This window comes from Paralichthys olivaceus, chromosome 19 (assembly GCF_024713975.1).
Source record: "Paralichthys olivaceus isolate ysfri-2021 chromosome 19, ASM2471397v2, whole genome shotgun sequence".
In the NCBI taxonomy this organism is placed as follows: Eukaryota; Metazoa; Chordata; class Actinopteri; order Pleuronectiformes; family Paralichthyidae; genus Paralichthys; species Paralichthys olivaceus.
In genome coordinates, this window is record NC_091111.1 from 8,480,963 (window position 1) to 8,502,752 (window position 21,790).

Here is a 21,790-nt window from a genome sequence, read left to right on the forward strand (position 1 = left end):
AAAAAGAAACGTTATGTTAATGAAGAAAGGATCAGGCTAGCCGAGTTAAGCTAAGCTGCTGCATTTTTATTTTACATGAGGGATGTATCAGTGTTCTCATCCAAGCAAGACAGTGAACTCCTTTAAATTAATAAATAACATATTAATGTGGGATTTTTTTTAGAAAGAAAACTTTTTCCTTCTATATTTGTCCTTGAACTGTAACTGACTTGATTTATAGCCCTGTCTTTACTGTTTCCTCTCTTCCAGAGCCGACACCGTAGACAGCCTTAAGACCATAATCATTCAAATAAGTTTTATCACAGCCATATATTTTAGTGATGTAGGAGCCTCACATATCTAAACTCAGATATAGTAAAATATCTCTGCGTTTTATGTATATCACTATAATGAATAGGGAGTCTGTGAATGTTCACCTCAGCATGAAAAGTATTTTTTAAAACAAAACTCCTTTTATATGCTGTAGTTTACATTTAACACCGTTAGCAAAGTGGAAAATATTAAATATATTTTACCTTCAAAAATGTTGGAGGACCCAAATATAACAATTTGTGGAATGCTTATGTTCCATATTACAACTTTTAATCTCCTGGAAGTATAGCTTGTATCTTTGCTTCTAAATTTATATTTTGTTTGCTAAAATTAAAAGTAAATGTTTAAATGTACTAAATCTATTTGGCATCAAGTTTTTGGGAGAAGGCTGCATCGCTTGTTGTTTTCACAGCACTAATTAAAACAGCCTGAACTGTGTTGTATATGGGTTTATTTGGCTGTTTCAATGCATTTCACCTTTAAAAATAAAGCCTGTTCCTTAATGATGGATGAAACATGTAATATTCAAATGTTGATTTTTCTGCCTTTAACCTCAAGCAGTTGCTGGTTGTATGTGAGTATTTGCCAAGGCTGCACATTCCTTTAAATTTGGAAGGAAAACATTTTATGTGTTTTCTTAATCAATCAATTTGAACCTCTGCCCCTCGTCTGTGTAAATTCCCGTGAACGTGTGTTTTTAGTATCAGTTTAACCATTGGTCCTGTTATCATGAGCCACATGAAAACCCTAAACTGTCAATTAACAACATGCAACATATGGTTAACAGTGCACCCGGAAAGCTTTGTACTTTAAGAGCTGAATTTCCTCCAGGAGTGGTGTTGAGCAAAGTTTTGCATAATGCAGGGACCACTTCTCTGCTCCCTCGTGAACCGTTTTCACCTCACATGACCCGAGCTCCGGTTTACGTGGCTGAGGGATCACAGACTCACACAGAGCTGAAGCTGAGCTGCTAAACTCCCTCCAGTATGAAGGATTTTTTTTCTGTGTTTGCAGGTTCTTAGACAATGTCAACATGTTTTGGTTTGTTAAATGTTAACAGCAACACAGAAGAGAATAGCACACGGAGAACACAAGTAGAAGTTCAATCTTTTGTGTGCATTTGCCTTTCTTTTAAATACATTTATACAGCCCTAAATCCTAACAATGATGTTCCCGGGGCACTTTTGTTATAGATCAGGTCTAGAACGTATATTATTTACAAGTGACCCAACAATCCCCCAGTGACGGAGGACTGGAAATGTGGACAAACCTCAAACTGAACAGGCTCAGGGTGGGTGGATTTTTAAAATCATTTTCAGACGTGAACTCCGGAAAATGTCCAGGAAGTTGGATCACAACATTTTCCAGACTTTGCCTTATGAAGAACGTACATATGAGGAACGCAGCAGGATATTGTCCAAGTCAGGCGTGTTCAAAACATCAGGAACATTTCTGGAACAATCAGACGAGAGGTGGCACCATGGGTAACACATGTAGGAGGCAGGAAATCATGTTTTTGTTTATAGCACATCAACACTGGCATTGTCCCACGTCACAAGGCTCTCGAATCTTGATGTCTTTCTTAGTTGACACCATCGTCTACGTGTATGAAACCTTTATAACCCTGATATTTGTATTATTTATTTTATTTTATTTCCAGTTTTGCGTCCGTCACATGTGAGAAACATAATCAAAATGCTGACTTTTCCAGACATTATCCCACTGTGGAATAATTAAATAAACTTGATACACTAATCCCAATGTTAACAAAGGTTTTTATTATTATTTCATAAATAAATATATCTGTTTTTGGTGCTCATACCAACATTTTTAGTAAAGTACATTGATAATACAGAAGACCAGGGTCACTGCTGATCATTTTCCTTCTTGCTTGCTCTAAAATGGAAGCAGCTATAGATTATTAACTTTGTTGTGTCACTCTGCTGCCAAATCTCATGAGTGTTTTTTACCCTCCAATGTTAAAATGTGTACATTTAAGCAAAGTATCAACAGATCACTGCACTTTCTTTTAATGACTCTGTGGGCGTAACTAACCCTCATGAATGGAACAAAGTTGGACAGAGCCTGACCCATTTTATCATATGACAGTGTTACTAAGGTTGCAGCAATACAGCAAATCTAATAAGCAAAGATTAAAGGAACAAACACATACTACAATACTTAATTATGTAATGTTATGAACTGAATGTGTAAAATTAGAATAAGTTAATTAGCAATGGGGTTAATTAATAAAAGACAACAATAATACTGATAAGATAACTACACAGCCATAGAATGAAATGTGTATTGACAAAAGATATACCTAATAATAAACAATGTATTAAGGACATATAAACTTGTAATATTGCAAGGTGTCAGGATTATAGAAAGTTCACTTCAATGGTTTTAATTTGACATATTCCCACGTCTCAGGTGATCTAACAAGGTGTTGAATTTCTACTTTAAGACGACAGTGCGGCAAATGGCAACACGGTCGAGCAAGTGCAGGCACGTGGAGCCATTTGTCTCAAGTGAGGAATGCAACTTGATATGCCACCATGTGAGAAGGAGAAATGAAGTGACAGAGCGACGGAACATTTCTGTGCACGGTCACCTGCTTAACTGAATGACTGGCTTCAACAAAATGTGTACCTGCACTGTTCCCACACAGTACTACGCTCTACTTTTTGTATGGCCGCATCTTCAGCTTTTTCCGCAGAACAACTCGAGCGAAAATCTTTCCCACGTGGTCTCTGTTCTAGCAAATTTTGAAACGTTCCCTCTGGACTCATCGTCAAAGTTCTTGGTGGATTTGATAGCTGATACCTGCCTGTGTTGAGAGATGATGGCGTCGTCACCCACCTTTGCTTCTTGATTGTTTCATATTGGCCAAGACTCGATGACCAGAGATGATGGCAAAACATGGTGACAGTTCCACCATGTTGAGGTAGAGAAATCCCTCATTTTACTTTTCACCATTGCTGTTTCCAGTTTCACTATTTTCAGTGCGCATGCAAGAGTAGACCACCTGCTTCCTCTTCGCAGTCTTTGGACCCATAGGTCACTGCTCCAATTATACAGCTGTCGGGATTTGTACGGTACTGTTATGTTAAAAACTAAACACCATCGCTTTTATTTATAAATTCCACAAGTATCCTGCCTATCGCCACTCAGCAGGAAGATTCAGAATATCCCACAATGGGTAACATGAGCACAAGCTTTTGGGAGATGAGTTTACTGCTCCACCTAACCCTCCAGCCCAGGATTTGGTTCTTGGGTTGCCTCATCGAGCTCGTATGTGGACCCTTCAAGAGGATGGGCTAAGAAAAAGTGGCTGGTGAATGAATCAAACTTTGTGAGACTTTTTTAAAAATGCAGCAAAGATGAGGAAAAAATACAACAAATCCAAATTATCAGTCACTGGACGTACAGAAACGGAAGAAATTATGGAATACTGGCGAAACATGTACATGGACATAGCTGACTGAATTACACAATTTACACATTTCAAAGCACAGTTTTATATCTGGTGTTCACCTACCTGATCCTCACCATGAGAAAATCATGCAGCGCCTCAGTCACCTACACTGACACAAAAACTTAGTGAATTTATTACATTTTATTATGTCAAGTGGTTGCACACAATACATTTATCTCACTCAAGATATATATTTTATTATGTTTCAGTAATTTAAAAATAAGCCAGGTTTAAACATGAAACACCTACAAGGGTCAGATCCATTTTCCATTTTTTCATGTCTTTGCGAAGGCATCTGGAAAGACAATTGAACTTCATGGTGATTCCAGATGTGATGCTACTGAAAAGTCTTTTGTTTTCTTTTTTACAGTCATTGTAAAGCGAAGCAGTAAAAACACAGCTTTCGTTCCTACAGTGCACAACACTTCACATCACCTCCTCCAGCTCCGTCTCTGAGGTGAGTACAACAAGTCACACTAACTTCCCAAACAACATTTTCTCCCGAGCTATCAGAACTAGATGTTCCTGCCTCCAGTCTCTTCCTCACATGCATAAACTGTCAAGGACAAATGTTATATGCTATATAAACACTGCTGTGCCGGAGTGTACTTTTGCCTGGGGGATAAGGCTGAGAAAAATTTCCCAGGAAATAAGAATGTAATTGCAGATGAGTCACAGCAGTAAGGTGAAAGAATGTCATTACGATGTAACTACCAGCAAAATGAATGTCCTTGTCATTCAATCCTCAGAGGGGAAGATAGTAAGCAATCCTGTGCGCCACCTTCTCTTCTTCTTCTGTTGTTTAAAGCTGTCTCAACTTCCTGCAGTTGGTCTGAAAGTCTAAACAATCCAAAAGTGTCTTCACGCTGCAAATGATCTGATCTGGTTCAGTTTGATCCAGAGACTGCCTCTTTTGGTCCGAATACAGTTTCTCCCGTTGGTCCTGGCTGTGGTTCGAGGCGCCTTTCACACTTTCACCTGAACCAAACAAGGTAGAAGTGAAAGCGCAGGACGCCAGCAGGTTGATTCAGCTGCTTAAAATGACAAAATGATCATATGAGCACAGTTTTCCACAACAGCATTTATCTACTATCTTTTTATACCGTGTATAATATTTGGACTGATTGAGTATATGTATCAGATTTGATACTTATACTTTATGTAATAATCTGTTATAGTGGGACCTTTTCTTTTCCATTCCCTAGACCTCTCTTCTTTTGTTGTGTTCAGCAAGAAACAGAAAGGGAAAGAAAACTTCCTGGGCTGTCCTTTCTTCTGCAGTGCAGAGAAAAAAACGGTTGTGCTTCAAGGAATCTTACCTACATCGACACAGATATTGTGCTAAATCAAAAAGGCTTATGGCACTCTATTATTATATAAAACAATTTATACTTTGCGTGATTTCAATACTTTTCATCATTAAATCTTTAGCTGAACTTTCCCCTGCTTTTCTTGTGATAACTCTGTGTTTCTTAGCCTCGAGGGGGCATCCCTGACAGGCTGCAGCGTCTTCAGATGTTCACTGCCTTTATGAAACCAGAGGATGAGTGCCGAATGCTGAGCAGCTTCAGTTAGCACAACACCAAGCCGGAGGCTGTTTATACTGCTGTTACTATGGAGATATGCTCTCCGCTCTGTGTTATGTAATAAAGTTTTAAAATTCATCTTTCTGAGGATGAAAGAGCATCGAGCGTCAAACCCTCTCAGAAAAGGGAGTGTTACAAAAGTGCTCTCTTAACCATCAAGGTTGTTTATGATCTAAACTTGCTTTCCAGTTCATTATTGCAACACATTCACATCTTATCGTTTAACTTTTATTGATGAGGACATATTAATTCATTTGTTTTTCACTGTTCAGTGATGTTTCAAAAGCTTTTTGAATCAGTGCAGCTATGTTTATTATCCTCAGATCTGGAAAGGTACAGCATGACACTGCGGAAAGTATTGTATGTGGTCAGACACGGTGCTTTAATTCTACCACAACAGACTAAAAGACATTTACATTTAACCAGGCCGCACATTGTTTGTTTACCTCACAGTTGAATCTTGTATCTAACCTGAGCTGCCTTTGTTCGTGCAGCTGCATCTTCTAATGCACACGTGAGGCAGAATATAGGATAGGGCCAGAGGCAGCAAAGATCATGAATCTTAAGTGTCCCCTCCAGGAATTGCTCTTAAGAAATGTTTCTGTTTATTGCCCCCCCCAGCAGTAAGATGAAAGATCTGCCCTTGTTCATGCAATTTCATGGTGACACCCTATGTATAATTAACAATTAATGATCTGACGATGTCCAGGTTTGTCCACGACGTCTCACACGTTCTCGCAGACTGGAAGCACTCGCTTGGTGCGTTTGGTACATCATCACTCGCTCTTGGTCCTCTGCACATTTTCCATTTCTACGGACGATTATTTACACATCAGCTCAATCGTTAATCGTTAAGTAATCATTACACTTGCTTTAATGGAAGTCTGTTTAATGTCCTGTCCAAATTATTCGGACATTTGCTTTCACACATACGGCTCCTCCGGGTGATGTGGAGATAAGTTCAGGGTGCTTGTGTGAAAGCAGATGGCTTTCACACATGATACAGCACGAATTATCACATTTCAAAGAGTGGTTGCTGGGGATAGCACAGTATTTAGAAGCTAGTGAGCGGCTGCTCCACAGCGGGAAGGGTTAAAGAATTACTCATCACTGCTTTAAGGAATAAATTACTGTGTTCTCTGATGTTCTCAAAAAAAAATATTCCAACTCCCTTATTCTCCATCTTTGTTTCCTTTTAACTATCACTCTGAGTTTGTGCCTGGCTGCACAGCAGTGGGAATGTGTTAAACAGGAGGAGTCACTCGGAGAGAGCCTTTTTTAACAGCAGGCACTGGCTCTTACGCTCGGGAGAAGCTGCAGGAAAGAGGGAGGGGGCAGAAGACATACGCAGAAGCACCAGGGTCATATGAGGCCAGGGTGTCTCAGAGGAACAATGACAGGGTACAAGGCAGAGCTCTGGGGGGTGTGAATGGGATGGGTGACGTAAAAAAAAAAAAGTGACGGGATGTGGGCAAGATGAAATGAAAGGAGGGGAGTAGGCGGAACGACATGAGTCACACAATCCAAAAAGTTCCAAACATGCTGCCAGCTACTGTGACGTAGTTCATCTGTCTCCAGAGCTCAGGAGCATCAGGACTGTACACAAACACACACACACACACACACACACACACACACACACACACACACACTGAGCATTGATAAAACAAAAACCACACGTTTGAGCACAGATGAGTTTATTCAGCCTATTGAATAGTATTACATAACACTGGTGTTACATTAGCTTATGGCAATGAGAGAACGGCTCTGCAGATACAATAAGTAGGATGATTTCAGGAAGATGAAAGTAGAAAGTAAAGTGTAGGAAAAAAATTGAAGACATGTTCCCATGCGTTCCTGGTGATACAACAGGTAAATAAACACAGAGAAGTGGAGGAAAAGTAGATTCTCTGCTGGGACCAAGCCTCTACCTGACTGAGGTTTGTTTTCTGTATAATTACAGAGAAGGGCTGTTCTTTTTATCGCGCAACAGATATTCTGTACATACTGTTTACATGCTTGGGTTGAACTATAACATCTGTCTGACAGCTGGAGGAAAATGGGTCAACAACAGCTTTACAATATAATTGACTGGGTTTTACTGTTCAAACATCATGACTGCAGATTGATCTCAGGACCTTTGAACACATCTCATCAGATGGGGAAGTTCTTCAGGGAAACTTTGAAGTGAGAGTAGACGATCATTCCTTTAATTTGCATTGCACATTTCTGTCATTTAAAAAAGAAATTGATACATGACTTTATTTTAAAGATTTTATTGATGATAACACATTGTCTTTATTTCTTGTTTTGTTACTAAAAGAATTACTCCCCTGCATCTTCACTTTTCATCAAGGACCACCAAAGATATTTTCATCCTTGACAATTTGTCTTTGTGTAAAAAAATGAATAATAATAACTAACTTTATTTATATAGGACCTTTCAAATCACAGGTTATAGGTACTTTACAAGTTAAAAATAAATAAATGAAGGCAAACAATAGGAAACAATTTAACAGCAATTCTAAGGATCTCCCATCAATAGAACACATATACAGAAATGTGTAACTTAATTGATGAGAAAAGAGTTTAAAAAAAAAATGTGTTAAACATCAAAAAACTATGAAAGGAAAAAAAAGAAATTCACATTTATTGTTGACATTTATGAGATAAGATTATTAATTTGGCTGAACATAGTCTTTAAATAATCATCCTAACAGGATTTGAGCCATGTGTTGGTTTATGAAACAGACGTGTCCCTCCTCTTTTGTATACAGTCACATTGTTGACTTAATATGTAACCTTAACCCAGAATTTAAAAAAACAACAAAACTAGGACACAAGTGGAATATCAATTCAAACAAAACATGAATGAGCACACGCAGCGTTACAATAACAACAAAACAAAGCCAGGAATAATTCATCGTGTCTAATCAGAAACAAGGCCGATATAAATAGATATTGGGAGTGGGCGTGTCACTCCCAATATACTCTCAGTTTAAGTCTGAGAGACTGACACAAACTCTTCCAGGTAGAACTTACGAAGCACAAGCGTGGAAATGAGAGAAAGCTGCTCGTCCAGATCATTGCAGGTGGAATTCTTATTGTGTTAAATACGTCCTCGGATAATTTGAACAGATTGGATTACGGTGAACATACCATCAAGTTTAATGAAAAACAGTCTACAACAATAAGCCTGATCAAGGTGACAGAAATAGCCCCGACAATCCTGCCACCCTTCATGCTCCTACACTATAAATACGTAATGCCGCGAGGATTAGGGGTTGGCCGCCTTCAGTGTAAGGAAACAGATAAAGGGGTAAGGTCTGGAAGCATAGTTCCTGGAATAAGGGGCCTAGGTAGTGAAAGCACTTGAGCTTCCTGTCCTCACTGGACACCATGTAGATGGAACAGTTGGTGGAGTAGCCACCACGATTACACACAGTGGGTCCTTTGAAGTCCACTTTCCCATTGGAGAATCTTTGCTATGTTTGTGTATCCTGGTGGACAGAAAGTTGACTTGAGGGCACAAGAAGTGACTGTTTGCGATTGTGACTTTCAGCCAGACTGGCACTGGTAGACCGAGGTGCTCTGGAATGAAACCAAAGCCATTACAGGAAAGTCTCAGCAATGCATCCAGGCTGTTATTTAGGGCCAAGAAGACCAGGCCCCCATCGAGATGAATGCAGCTTAAAATGTTCAACACGACATTAAACCCAGAAAACTTTATAAAAAGAACTGAAGGTTTGGTGACTTTCGTCAGCTCATCCCACTCATAGACGATGAATGAGAAATAAGATGAATTATAACCAGGCACACATTTGGAGAGTCTATTAACAAATTCTGGGACTTTTTTTCCTTATGCTACTAAAGTGGGTTCACCCACAATCCCAGGGTGACATACAGTATACCTACACTAACGGGAGGTTGATACTCGACAACACGATCACTACTGCATAGACCCTAGATCCAAATTACATCAAAAGAACAAAATGGTTGCACACGATATTTTGCTGATATTTTGGCTTCATTTTATCACAAGGAGCATGAAGTAACACAGAGGTACTTAAACCTTGTGCTAAAAGGAAAAACAGATCGACTCGCTCGATTGACCTGGATGACTGAGAAAGTCCTAAAGCAAATTACATCTTATTTTAATAGAAAGACAGATTTAGAAAAGAATCAAGGGTCCAGTAGAAGAGGATTAATCCACGAGGCACCATGAATAGATATTTCAGACTGGGGCAAAACGGTGAACCAACACTACCTTCTGTAAACCCTGCTGCTAACAAGTACCAGCCCCTCGAAATGCAAAACCCAGCTTGGACAAAGGGTCACAGGGTCACTGCAGAGAGCTATGAACAACATAGAATGTCTTTTCTTATTTTAATCAGAGCTGTTGATGCACAATTTCATTGTTTATTTATGTTCATTCATTCCTTCCTTCATATGAGATTAAAATAAATACAGTGTAAAATCAGACAAATGTGTGTTAGTGAATGAGGTAATGGCTGGTTCATGTGAGGTGAGCATATATCAAGGGCATAATGAAACCAGGATGTTCCAGAGTTTCCTGGATTTCCTTTTGAAACGCTGCCAACCTGTCAGACCCTAAAGTGTGTCACAATACGCGACACAATGTGAAACTTAACATTTTTGTACGTGTGTGCGTGCAAGTGTGTGTGTTGCAATTTGCGTTGATTCACAGCTGTGTATGAATGGTCAAATTTCCCCTCAATATTTCCTTTCTGAGCTACGTGTGCGTGTGTGTGTACGGTATTTCTGGTATGTTTGTCCGTTCTGAACATCCCTCTCATGTTCCAACAACCCCTGCGAGCACACGTTGTGTTTGTTGATGTGTGTTACGCAAAACCTTTATTAGTCACCAATTCAATGTCATCTGAAGCACTTCCCTTCACTATGTCAGGATGTACAACTTGTAGCACGTTGGCTTTTTGTCAGATTGTGGCTTGATTTGTGGCTTGACGTTGCCTTTGAGTTTTTTTCACACCTTATTTAACCTGTTATTAGGTCCTCTAAAGATTACTGAGTTGTGTCAAACTTAAAAGTTGTTAAAAATCCTCTGTAGCACTTAACACTTGCAGATCACATAAAACACGCGCTTATAAACCCTTCATTTTTTAATATTATGACAGAAACTTGTTAATTTGCAAATGAGTTACAAAATTCCTCAGCGGGAACACACTGTTTTCATTTCCAATTTCCTCAATTGGTAAAACACATACTAAGTTTTTCACACTAAAGTTAGCAACTGTGTTCATATAACTTGTTAACTTTAAGTTGAACAAACAGACTTCCATCAATAAATAAAGTTGTACGAAAAACAAAAGTAAACAAGCTGGTCTCTGTGGCCCTCATAGGTCTGTGGAGGTGGAGCTCGATATCAGGACGCAACCAATTAACATTTTCTTTATGGATTAATCTACTGATTATATCCTCAGTTAATTAAATGCAGGGTTGGTTTTTTGTTTTGGAAACACCTACGCCTTCAATAAATAAAGTCATCTGTGGCTGTCACAGGACTGTAATAAACATGACTGATCATTTGAACACACCCTGGAGTCTTCAGGGAGACAAATACCATCGAAGCAGAGACGAGTGCGAGAAGTTAGCGAGGTAGTCACAGGAAAGTCGTCTTTTTTGGGGACATAGCTTTGGCGAGTGGGCCGATGAATAAAAAAGTGTATCCTGTTCATGCTTATTCTTTGAGGATTACCAACTCAAGCTTTACAAGTTAAACTTACCAATGGAAGTGTTTTTTAAAGTTGGTCCAACAACTCCAGTCGTCTTATTATTTAACATTCACATCAATTTGAAAACATTATTTCAAATCAAACATTTTCATAAAGATCTTGTGTATAATTATAGTGAATCAGCAGACTTTAACATTTAGCTATTAAAGCACATTTGATGCACCTTGGCCCATCCTAACTTCACCTCTCTTAACCTCATTCGTCAGCAGGCACCACATACGCCTCTGGGTAATAATGATTCTTATCAGCATGCAGCACATACAGCACATGGTCCTAACATGCAGCGCAGGCAAAATACAAGTTGAGATCATGTAAAGCTCTGCATCATAAAGGGGGGAAAAATATACAGCGCCGGTACATTTACAGAGACAGGGGTAATGAGAGGGGAGGGTGCAGCGGGTGAAGTGAGCAGGTTTGAACCATTTAGATTTAACCTTTGACACACCCTTATCTCTTTGGGGGTTTTACACACTGTTCTCATGCAAACCGTTAAAAAAACACCAGCATTCCCAATAAAGTCTGCCTCGTCAGCAGCTTTGTTCCACGTGATGTTTTATGGAGATGTCGGGAGCAGCTGGCACACTTGTCAGCAGTGATCTTTGATGATGGAGGAGGTACGTGGAGAAGGACCTAACTCCTGCACCTTAGTCTGAACTGTAAATACCACACAGTGTAGTTACAGAATACGCATCTCGTATTTTATTTATTCATATTGTTATCATATGTGTGAGGTTTATATAGTGCCAGAATTCTGAAGATAAATCCTGACCTGTCACAATCTCTCCACGATGAATTCATGCTCCTTTTGAGACAAAAGACAAAAAGATCTTGTCCCGGCAAAGATCTCTTTGCTCACTGAGCCAGACAAAATATGTACTAACCACTGAATTAGGCTGAACTTCTTTAGAACTGCTCAAAATCAGATTTTGAACTTTTTCCAGCAGAAGGTGTTTTGAAAAGAAACTGCAGATGAGTCATGTGTGCATCAGAAGCACATTACGACACCCTCTGCTCCGGATTCTTCTTTGTAGAGATGTTTATGAGTGCAGACTGTCTCGGTTGTCAGGATGTGAGACGTGTGCTTGTTCAGTATCGCCACTTGACTTCGAGTCACTCCATCTGCTGAGAGAAAATCTCGTCACCTCGTTTGAACTTTATGAATCCCCTGAGCTCGAGCCCACACTGAACGACACATCCTCCTCCTCCTTGGCTGCCCGACTACAACCGCTTACACCCACTGTGTGTGATAAATCTCCACGCGACTGGGACACAATAGTATCCAAAGGGTAGTAATTGTGTTGTTTGTAACAAGATCAGGCTCCGAGCCAAGAAGCAAAAAGTCTAGTCAATCACAGTGAAGTGATATCTCAATTTATAGCAGCCTGTTTTAGACTCTCCTGTCAGTCTCTTGTATTATGTAATAGTCCTGTGGTGTGTGTGTGCTAGTGTTCCTGTGTGTGTGTGTGTGTGTGTGTGTATCCACAAAAATCCTGTGATAAGGAGTGAACATGCCTTTCTGTTTCCTGTCCTTTCTTGTCCCCCGTCCTCTCTCACCTCCCTTCTCCTCCTCCTTTAATTTGTCCGCTCACATCCTCTTTTACTTTCTTTTTCGGTCTTGTCCTCTTTTAGCCTTTCCATTCTTATCCTGTCCTCAGCTCACCTTCCCTCCTTCCTCTTGGCGTCGGCCCATCAGATGGTTAAACCACTTGCTCCGCTTCATGGGGGAATCCTTGGACTAAAAAAATAAACTAAAATGTGTTTCATTTAGTGGATTCCATATACAACTTTACTGGATTAAAATATTGGATATACAACATCTGAGCTAATTGTGTACTATCTCTTTTTTATATGAAGGTGTGTTTTTTGGGGATTTGAATTTAACTGCGAATGCTAGTGCCAGAAAAATTCCCACGAAAACAGGAGAGTCATTAAAATGTGTGGTGGTCTGTTGTGGAACAAATGAGGACATGCTCTTAAAAAACATGTTTGCTCTTGTAGTGGCATCCCATCATCTGCTGCCTCCCCTGCCCCCTCGCCGCTGGTCTTTCCCCACTCTCCCAAATCTCACTCACAGGCCGCAGTTTTTGGCCCAGTTTTTGGGACTGTGCGAGCCAACAGCGGGGACACGACCCCTCCGTTAATTCCTTTGTTGATGGTGATGTTCTTTATTGATGTGGCTTTCAAGCAGTGTCACCACAGCGGGTAATCAATTCACCTGAACTGACCCTGAAAAGTACACAAACAGTCGCAATTGAAAATAACCCCCCCTCCACAAAACTGGGACGTCTGACGCAACAGTGTTTTTAGGGGGTCAATAGGAGTACTTCACAAAAAGTTATGCATGAACACAACACATTTATAAACTAGAAATACTCCCACCAAGGCCAAACACTCCCGTTATGAAACCATATTTTCACCAGACCTGGATTTTTATGTAGATCTCCACCAAATTTTTCTCACTCATAAATATTAGTCCCTTGAAAATGCTTGATTTATTTCCCATCAAGATTCATGAATTATTCTCTGAATTATTCTCAATGAAAATATTGTAACGCAATGTTAAAGAAAGTGATGAAAAATGTCATGCTAATACGTTAAGAAGTTTTAGCGTAATCCTCCTAAGAATCAGCCCGAAAAGAAACAAAGAAAGAAAGAGGCAGTAATGATTACAGCTACACTTTAATGTCTTAAGTAATACTTTAGTAATAAGTCATGTTTTGAATCATTAAAGTTCATATGCATGATTTTAACAACAAACAATTTTCCACATAGAGATAAAATGGTTTCCTGAGCTTGCCTGTTCTTTAACTTGGTAGCCAGTCTGGCCACACATGCATGTTAGTGCATGTGAGTCAACAAGTGCAAAGTGTTCCAGTGAAAGCACCCTGACAGAATTTTGCATTCTTCAGCTGCCTACTTTCTGTTTGTTTTCAAAATGTTTCGCCAACTCTTTGTATTCTAGTTTTACTTTCTGCCTTTGTGCGTTTTCCCCTCCATTGTTTCCTCCACTCAACAGTTTCCACCCCTCCGATCAGATATACTGTCATTCATCATCTCCCCTCTCCATGTACCTATCTATTGTCTCTGGGCCTTTTGTCCTATGCTGCCGTTTAGTTTGCTCGATAAGTTCCTCAGCTTTTGTTCCTATGTTGCATGTGTGCTATAACCTGCTTTATGTTCCTGCACCATTTGCCTCCTTTTCTGCTGCTCACTTTCGTTCCTCATTCAAGTATTTCCTCGGGAAAGGGCTTTGTGTGCCTGTGTTTGGGTCCTTCCTGTCTGACCGGTAACAAAAAGGCCTCCGACAAAGAAAGAGATAAGACCAGAGTCAATATTGGCCAGGCCTTCCTGAGATGGAGAGCCCTACGAGGTCCAAGTTGACTTGGAACATTTTCTTCTTGTTTGGGAACAGGGAACATTAAATCACCAACAGTCAACTGACATGAAGGTGATATCTTAACAGAGGGTAGGAAGACGGGGGGTGAGTGTGGCCCAATGAACAAATCTCTGCCTGGGACTCCTTGCAGGTTCATCCAGCCACAATGTTTCATAATATCTAATCCCAATGTAATATTTGTGTACTCTATAGGGTTCAGCATTGCAGAGACAAATTAATCAAGTGGTATTGTTGCATAATTGTGATTTTCTCCACTTTAACATGTAATGCATTGCATTGTTAGATTGTTAGCGGAAAGTAGTGTTGTAGAATCATGGACATTAACAGTCTCAGTTTGTGTTCACTTGTTTTTTTTAGTGCACCAGTGTGTGGATGCCCTCTCGAGAGACCCCTGGGGTTGAAACAAAATGTTAAAATCATAATCGGTGTAGGTCTGGCTCTGTTACATTAGCTGGGCTATCTAATTGCATAATTGGTCCCTGTTCCTTTTGTCAGGCCCCAGTTAGTTTTCTCTCAGACGGGTTCAAACAGAAAACTGTGACCCACGCCGTACTCGTGCATAAGTTTATCTACACTGATAACCGTAGCCACATGCAGTGCACTAAAAGTAACCAGATGGTGCACTCATAGCAAAATGTTGAGCGTGACATTCTGGACACTTCGCAGCCGAGGAAGGACGATCGTTGGCACAGTTTCAAAATTTGAATTTCATGTGAGCAGAGCAGCTTCCAGATATTTGGCAGGCAACAGAAAATGTTGTGATCATGCAGTAAAAGCACAAAATATTTAGTTTCAGAGACGTAGTAACCCTGTAGTACATAGTGTACAGAGTGTACTTCATGGATGCATACTAAGAGAAGTATCCAACTTGAGACATGGTAAACCTTTTTGTTCCATTTTGTTGAATTTTAAGGTCACTAGAAAACAGAAATTACACATTCAGAATTTGGAAACTAAAATAAAATAGATAGTGAAATTACAAAGGAAACATGCTTCTTAAAATTCTAGGCAAAAATAAGATATTCAATTCAGTTCAATCATAACATAATAAGATCAAGACCATAACATTTATAGAGAAACCCAACAGTTCCCACAATGAGCAGCACTTTGAAGACTGTGGAGAGAAAAACTCCCTCAATAACTGGAAGAAACCTCGAGCAGAACCAGACTTGGTTGGGGTGAAAATGTTGAAGAGAGCAGAGGTGGATAAAAATAGAGAAAGAGGGAGAAGGGGAGAGAGAGACGAGGATCAATTGTGTAACCATCATATTTAGATTCTGTCAGACTGGTTGTTATGATGATAATAAGAATCTTCAATTGTACCTTGGCTTCATCAGGTGTTTCAGCCTTTTAATTGCAATAACATTAAAAGCCGAACCTGAGGGTACGCTGAGGCTAAAGGTAAATCTGACTGGCTACTGGCTTGTATGGCAGCACGATGAAAGCCTCAGTAGATCATACATCATTACCTCTATGCCTTTTTAAACTAAACTTAATACCTACACTCAAATGCAAAAGCTTTTGTATTTTATACATAAAATGTAGTTGCAATAAAAGTAAGATAAACTGTTGTTCAACAACACAGTAGTATCAGAGTTACAAATCGCATTATTTCCTGTAAACATTACTGTCCCAGCCAATGTTTTCCTTTTTATTCATTTATTGAGGCCATCAATACATCATACACAGTAGTTTATTGTAACTCTTTTCCTAATTACACTGTGGTGGCAAATGTAATTGCTAGCTGGGTTATGTTATACCAGAGTCATTTGAAGGTGGCCAGGGTAGATGGAGGGCGCATGAAGCACAGGACTGACTCTAGAGACTGGTGTTTACATCTGGAGTCCCATCTGTGGTTAGATTTCTGCAACAAAAGAACAATGGTGAAGGTTGTGTAAACACATATTGTGTCTGGAGTTTTTTTCTGTATCAAACCACACCACGATCTGACCGTAACATCAACCATGTGCTGTGGATGCCTGAAACATACAAACAAGAGATTAATACTATTGCTGAACAGATGTTTGTTTTTATTTTTAGGGCAAGATCATATTTGGAATGTCCATATTTCACTGACATGCATCACGCTCAGGTACAAAATTTCATTTTGGTTTATCATATTTTCAGGAAACATCATTTTACTCATACTTTCGTCCTCTTAGCTCCTGACTCTTTAAGGCCCGCCTCCCCGTAAAGCTCAGTCTGCTCTTATTGGCCAGCTGGCTCACTCTGTTGTGATTGGTCAGCCACCTCTGGTGTGTGGAGGATATGGTGTTGCGGAACATGCCAGACTACCGAAGAAGACTGAGGCTACATCCATACCTGTACGTTTTCAAAACAGACAACAGGATCAGCAACGCTTGTAATTGACCAATGCCGGGAGAGGATCATGTGATAGGAGCCTGTCGGATCAGTCGACGAGACCAGAATCAGAATGTCTATATCATCATAACCAAACATCTTTGTTTCTGCCTGTACAGATTAAATGCAGCCCTGGAGTTTTCAAACTAAAACCAGGCCAGCTTGGTTTTCTAACAATTGTTTAACAGAGTCATAAGCACTGACCTAAATGTTGGTCTGTTCTTAATGTTCAGCCAGAGCATTATACATTATAATGTACCCAGTTAACAGTAATTCTGCGTAATCCCAGTGTAATGGCTACATAAATGGGGAATTTAAATAGTTCCCCTGCTTAATTTGAACAAATATTTGTGTTCCAGGATTTTAGCCCAGATTTGAACGGCGTGATGGGATCTGACACATACACTGCTTGTGCTGTACAACAGACATTTTGGCAGCCAATCAGTTTCCCCTTTAATCAGCTTGTGCAAATGTATCAAATGATCCGTGTGGATTAGGTTGTGGCATTTATGGCAAACTAATCAAAAAATGCATGCAGGTTAATATTTTCTTTGTTTTCTTGATTCCCTGTTAAATATGGAAGCAAAGTATTGGTAAGTGTATAAGAGAAATGCAGCTAAATGTGATGGTTTCTTCAGATTGGTAGTACAGGCCCATCTAACCTGGAGCTGCTCATGTAGTAATTAAAGTTATTTTAATTCTGTTTCCGCTTGTGTCAAAAAATCAGCTCGGCCATTGTCACAGTTTTCAATTTTAATTTAACTGTCGATTTAATTACCCCCCCCCCCCCCACACACACACACGCACATACTCCTAATATATAGGTTTTGAATCTCAAAAATTATATTAATACAAGGCCACACATGCATTACATTACATTACATGTCATTTGGCAGACACTTTTATCCAAAGTGACTAACAATTAGTGCATTCATGCACACACAATAGATTTGACATAAAGTTGTTTGAAGAAACCTGACAGTGTTGGGCTGAATTTGAATGTCATGTTTGACCGAGAGGCCCTGTGAGTGACACACACTTTAAAAAGACTAGTTGACTGAACAATGTGTTCATGAGCCAAAATGTGGGCCATCGCAACCTGGATTCATGACCATGAGATCTTTTATCATCTCTCAAATCATCTATAAACATAATTAGTCCATGTTGGTGAAATGAGATAATCAAAAAATCGAAGGTACAGTTTTATCTAAATTATCATATTCTTACCCTGTCGCTTTTTATCCAAAGCCTTTCAGTCCGCATTCTCTAATTTTATTCATGCAGCCTTTTTATGTCTGAACTTATAGAAAGATCTTTCCCAAAAAACAAACACTTTTAATTAGATCGCAAATATAGTGTGAGAGTATATAATATATATATAATGCTCCGTTGGATCGTTTTTTTATCTTGCACTTTGGTCTTTGAGAATCGTCTCTTTCTGCCTTGCACAGAGATGCAGTGGTGGGATCCTAACTTTGATTTGATACGTGTTTCATTTAGTTACTCTCACCGATTCATTATTCAGTCTTTTGTTGAGCGTAGCGCTGTCTGCCGTTACACTCTCCGACTCACACGCCATTAGTGTGAAGGCTGTGCCAAGTTGAAGAATGGTAAGGACTGAGATGATAACCGCTCAGAATGAATTCACATCCCAGCTCTGCAACATACATCTGAAGCTAATGAGCCAATAATAACAAAAGAATTGTAAATTGAAAAGCTGCACAGTGCATTTTTGAAGTTTAATTGACTACAACTGGAAAATCATCTTTGATAAAGCTGTCGTCCCTCCTTCTATGTATCCTGCTTTGTGTTGTGTCAACACGGCTCTATAATTCATTGGAGCTCCAGTTCACCGCAATTTATGGGTTCTGTGCATTTCTTCCCTAATGAGGCTTGGGTTGGTGGTCTAATGAAAATATTTGGCGGGCCTGGTGCCGGCAGAGGGCTGTTTAGGAAATAAAGCCCTGTATGTTCAAATGCAATAGTTAGACAAATGGGCAAATTGAGCAACGCAACAGAGTTTTAATCAGGCCAGTGAGATGAAGGTTCATTGAGCGAGCTTAATTCAAGTGGGACTAAGCCCCAAAACAAATTAATTTAGTCAAAGTCAATCAGCTCTGCTATTTCTGTTTGGGCTGTGCCAAAACATAATGGGACAATCAAGCCCCTTCGTTTGTTCTCATGTTCCATAAAGAGTTGGACCGACACTGCTGTGACGGTTGGACCTGGTCTTCACAGAGGTAAGATTAGAACGTGTGAAGTGGAGCAGAGAAAGTTCTGGAGCATTTACTGCTTCCTGATGAGCAAAGAACACAAACATCGGTGTTATGAAGCCAGTCTTCTGTGTCAAGCCTTTGTATAAGTAGAATGTCTGGTTGTGTGACCTCTTTATACGTATAAGTATGTTAACCCCGTGGGCCTCGTCTGGTGCCAGGCGTCTGTGACCTGACTTCGGCCTTAAGGACATAAAGTGTATGATGATGGTGGTGGAGTGAATGAAATGTCAGGAAAAATCGGTTCACGTGAAGAACACAGCAGGGAAATGTCTGGAGCATTCAGGTGAGTCTGGGTAGAGCAGCAGCTAGGAGGCAGGACATAACGCACAAATTCTGCTTTGGAAATCACTTGTTTTTGTTTGTAGCACATCAACCTATTTAAATTTTTTTTGTTAGTTTCTTTCAGTCTTTTAGAAACGGCCCCGTTTTAGTTTGAAAACTGCAGGGCTGCGTTTAAGTTTGGATGGGCAGAAACTGAGAAGGAAATGACGTAGACACTCACAACTTCTTGCTTATTGGGTCTCTTTGGTCATGACACTCACTGATTCGTCACGCTCCTATCACATGATCCCCTTCCGGAAGAAAACAACCAGCTTTAGCCTCAGCTGCCAGCGTAGAACACAACATGGATAATCAATTACACGCAGTACTGTCCCTGTTGTCTCTGCTAACAGCTGTTGTGCCATTAAATTCTGTGTTTTACATTGATACAACTATTTATGTGTGAAGGAGAAAAACAATTATTTGGGCAATGTGCAACAATGTCCATGTCCAGCTGGACGTACATGCCTTCTTGTCATCACCGGGATGTGCATGAACAGTGTACTTAAGTGATCTCCGGGTGTGTGTTTTCAGTCATGTTAGTACGGACAGGGATGAACACAGATTTTAGTTTGAAATCGCCATAACAAAACAAAACATAATCTTCAGATGAGTTAGTGTTGTTCTTTGTTGTTTTAAGCAAAAGCAGCGTTGACTAAAACTAGACTATTTGACTGTTAGTAGAAGTAGTTGTGTCAAAGGGAATTAAAGGAGGTGCTAAAAGTTACACTTGCTCTGCACTTGTTCTCCTCAGCTTGGAAACCCACCAGCAGAACCACAGAGTTTGGAGTTAGGAGGAAGGACCAGATGTTTCCCTCCTTCTCCTACTCTCTCTCATTTTTCAAACTAAACACTCTCAGCTATCCTCATTGTCTGCTTCTGCTCACTGCTCCTCCAGTGTTTTCTTTGTGTCTTCCTCTGGTTGCACTGGTCACACTGTCCTTCTACTTTCAGCTGGCTCACCTTCCTCTGACATGTATCTCACTTCCTTCAGCTCCAGCTGTCAGGCTGCCTTGACCTCTCACTGTGACTGCTGTGAGCTCTGAGTTGTAAACCTGTCTTCTTCTGCCAGACACCTGCCGTCCTTCCATTCTTAGATCGTCTTTGATCTTACATCACTCAATGAGTGCACTTCCTTCACTGACACACTGATGACCTCTTCCCTAAGTATCATTGTTAACTATAAATATAAAGCATCATTCAAGTAATTTAATATTGTTTGGTAACATAGTCAATCAAGCATCAAGTTATTAGAATAATTATAACTCGGTTCAAAGTATATTCAACACAACCAATTTAGTTGAATTAACTCCAATTTATTTTATGATTTGCTTTATTTATTCAATATTTTTACATTTTAATTAGTTTAAAGTCAATATAATTTAATTAATTGTACTCAACTAAAGTAACTAAGTTAATTTAATTAAATCAATAACAATTCAGTTAACTGAATAATTAATTTAAGTAAATTACCATTGATTATTGCATTTTAATTGATTTATATTTGTTATTAAATTTAGTTAATTTAAAGTGTTTTATTATTTTATATAAAAATTTGAAAATGTAAATGCAGGTTGTACATGTGAATCGTAAAACTTCTGGAGTAACATAAACTTTTGTAGTGATAAAAAATGACAAGAGGGTGACTGAAGCTCTACACCTGAGGAGAATTGAACATACAATGCATGATGAGATATCTGTTCAAACACTGAATATATTCAAATTTTAATACAAAAACCAAAATGCAAAAATAAGCAAACATGTTTGAATAGGGGTTGAGATCGAATACATAGAATTACTTACAAACATGAGACGTGTCCCTCCCATTTATATTTTCTACTCTTGATGATGAAAATAAAGAAGTCTAACAGTGTCTCGTAACTCATGTTGTGCAAATATTAGATTAGCTAAATTACTGTCGGACAGTTCTTCTTTAAAATGTAGCAGGGACAAAGTGTTCAGACTGTATGTCACCGCTGACGTTCTGACATACGGAAGAAAGATCTGCAGAGATGTTGCTCTTACATCACTGGATCATGATGGGATGTAATAAAACATGAAGATATGACATTAATGCATATGTGTGCACTTGAGTTTAACCCGCCACATTCGTCATTTTCTACATTTTCTGCTGCACCTCAGCAAAGACCTCGGGTAAACTTCATTTTTAGTCAGATGAGAGCGATGAGGACACATTTCTACCACCGCAAAGTCGTTACTGAATCATTAATACATCTCTCGCTGAGTCACAAATATTATGCATCTCTGTCAACAGTGTCACTTAT

General features: G+C 39.5%; 1 long non-coding RNA gene across 2 annotated transcripts in view; it reads left to right on the forward strand.

Annotated features, from left to right (window-relative positions):
• Positions 1 to 2,074: 2,074 nt before the first annotated feature.
• Positions 2,075 to 21,790, forward strand: part of LOC138405578 (uncharacterized) — a 30,546-nt gene continuing 10,830 nt past the window's right edge. Inside the window, exons 1-2 of one of the 2 annotated variants that reach the window (XR_011239366.1) lie at positions 2,075 to 3,259; positions 4,161 to 4,247. This is a non-coding gene — a long non-coding RNA (uncharacterized lncRNA). Of the gene's footprint in view, positions 3,260 to 4,129; positions 4,248 to 21,790 lie in introns of those variants that run through there. The other variant, XR_011239365.1, reaches the window with a different exon arrangement.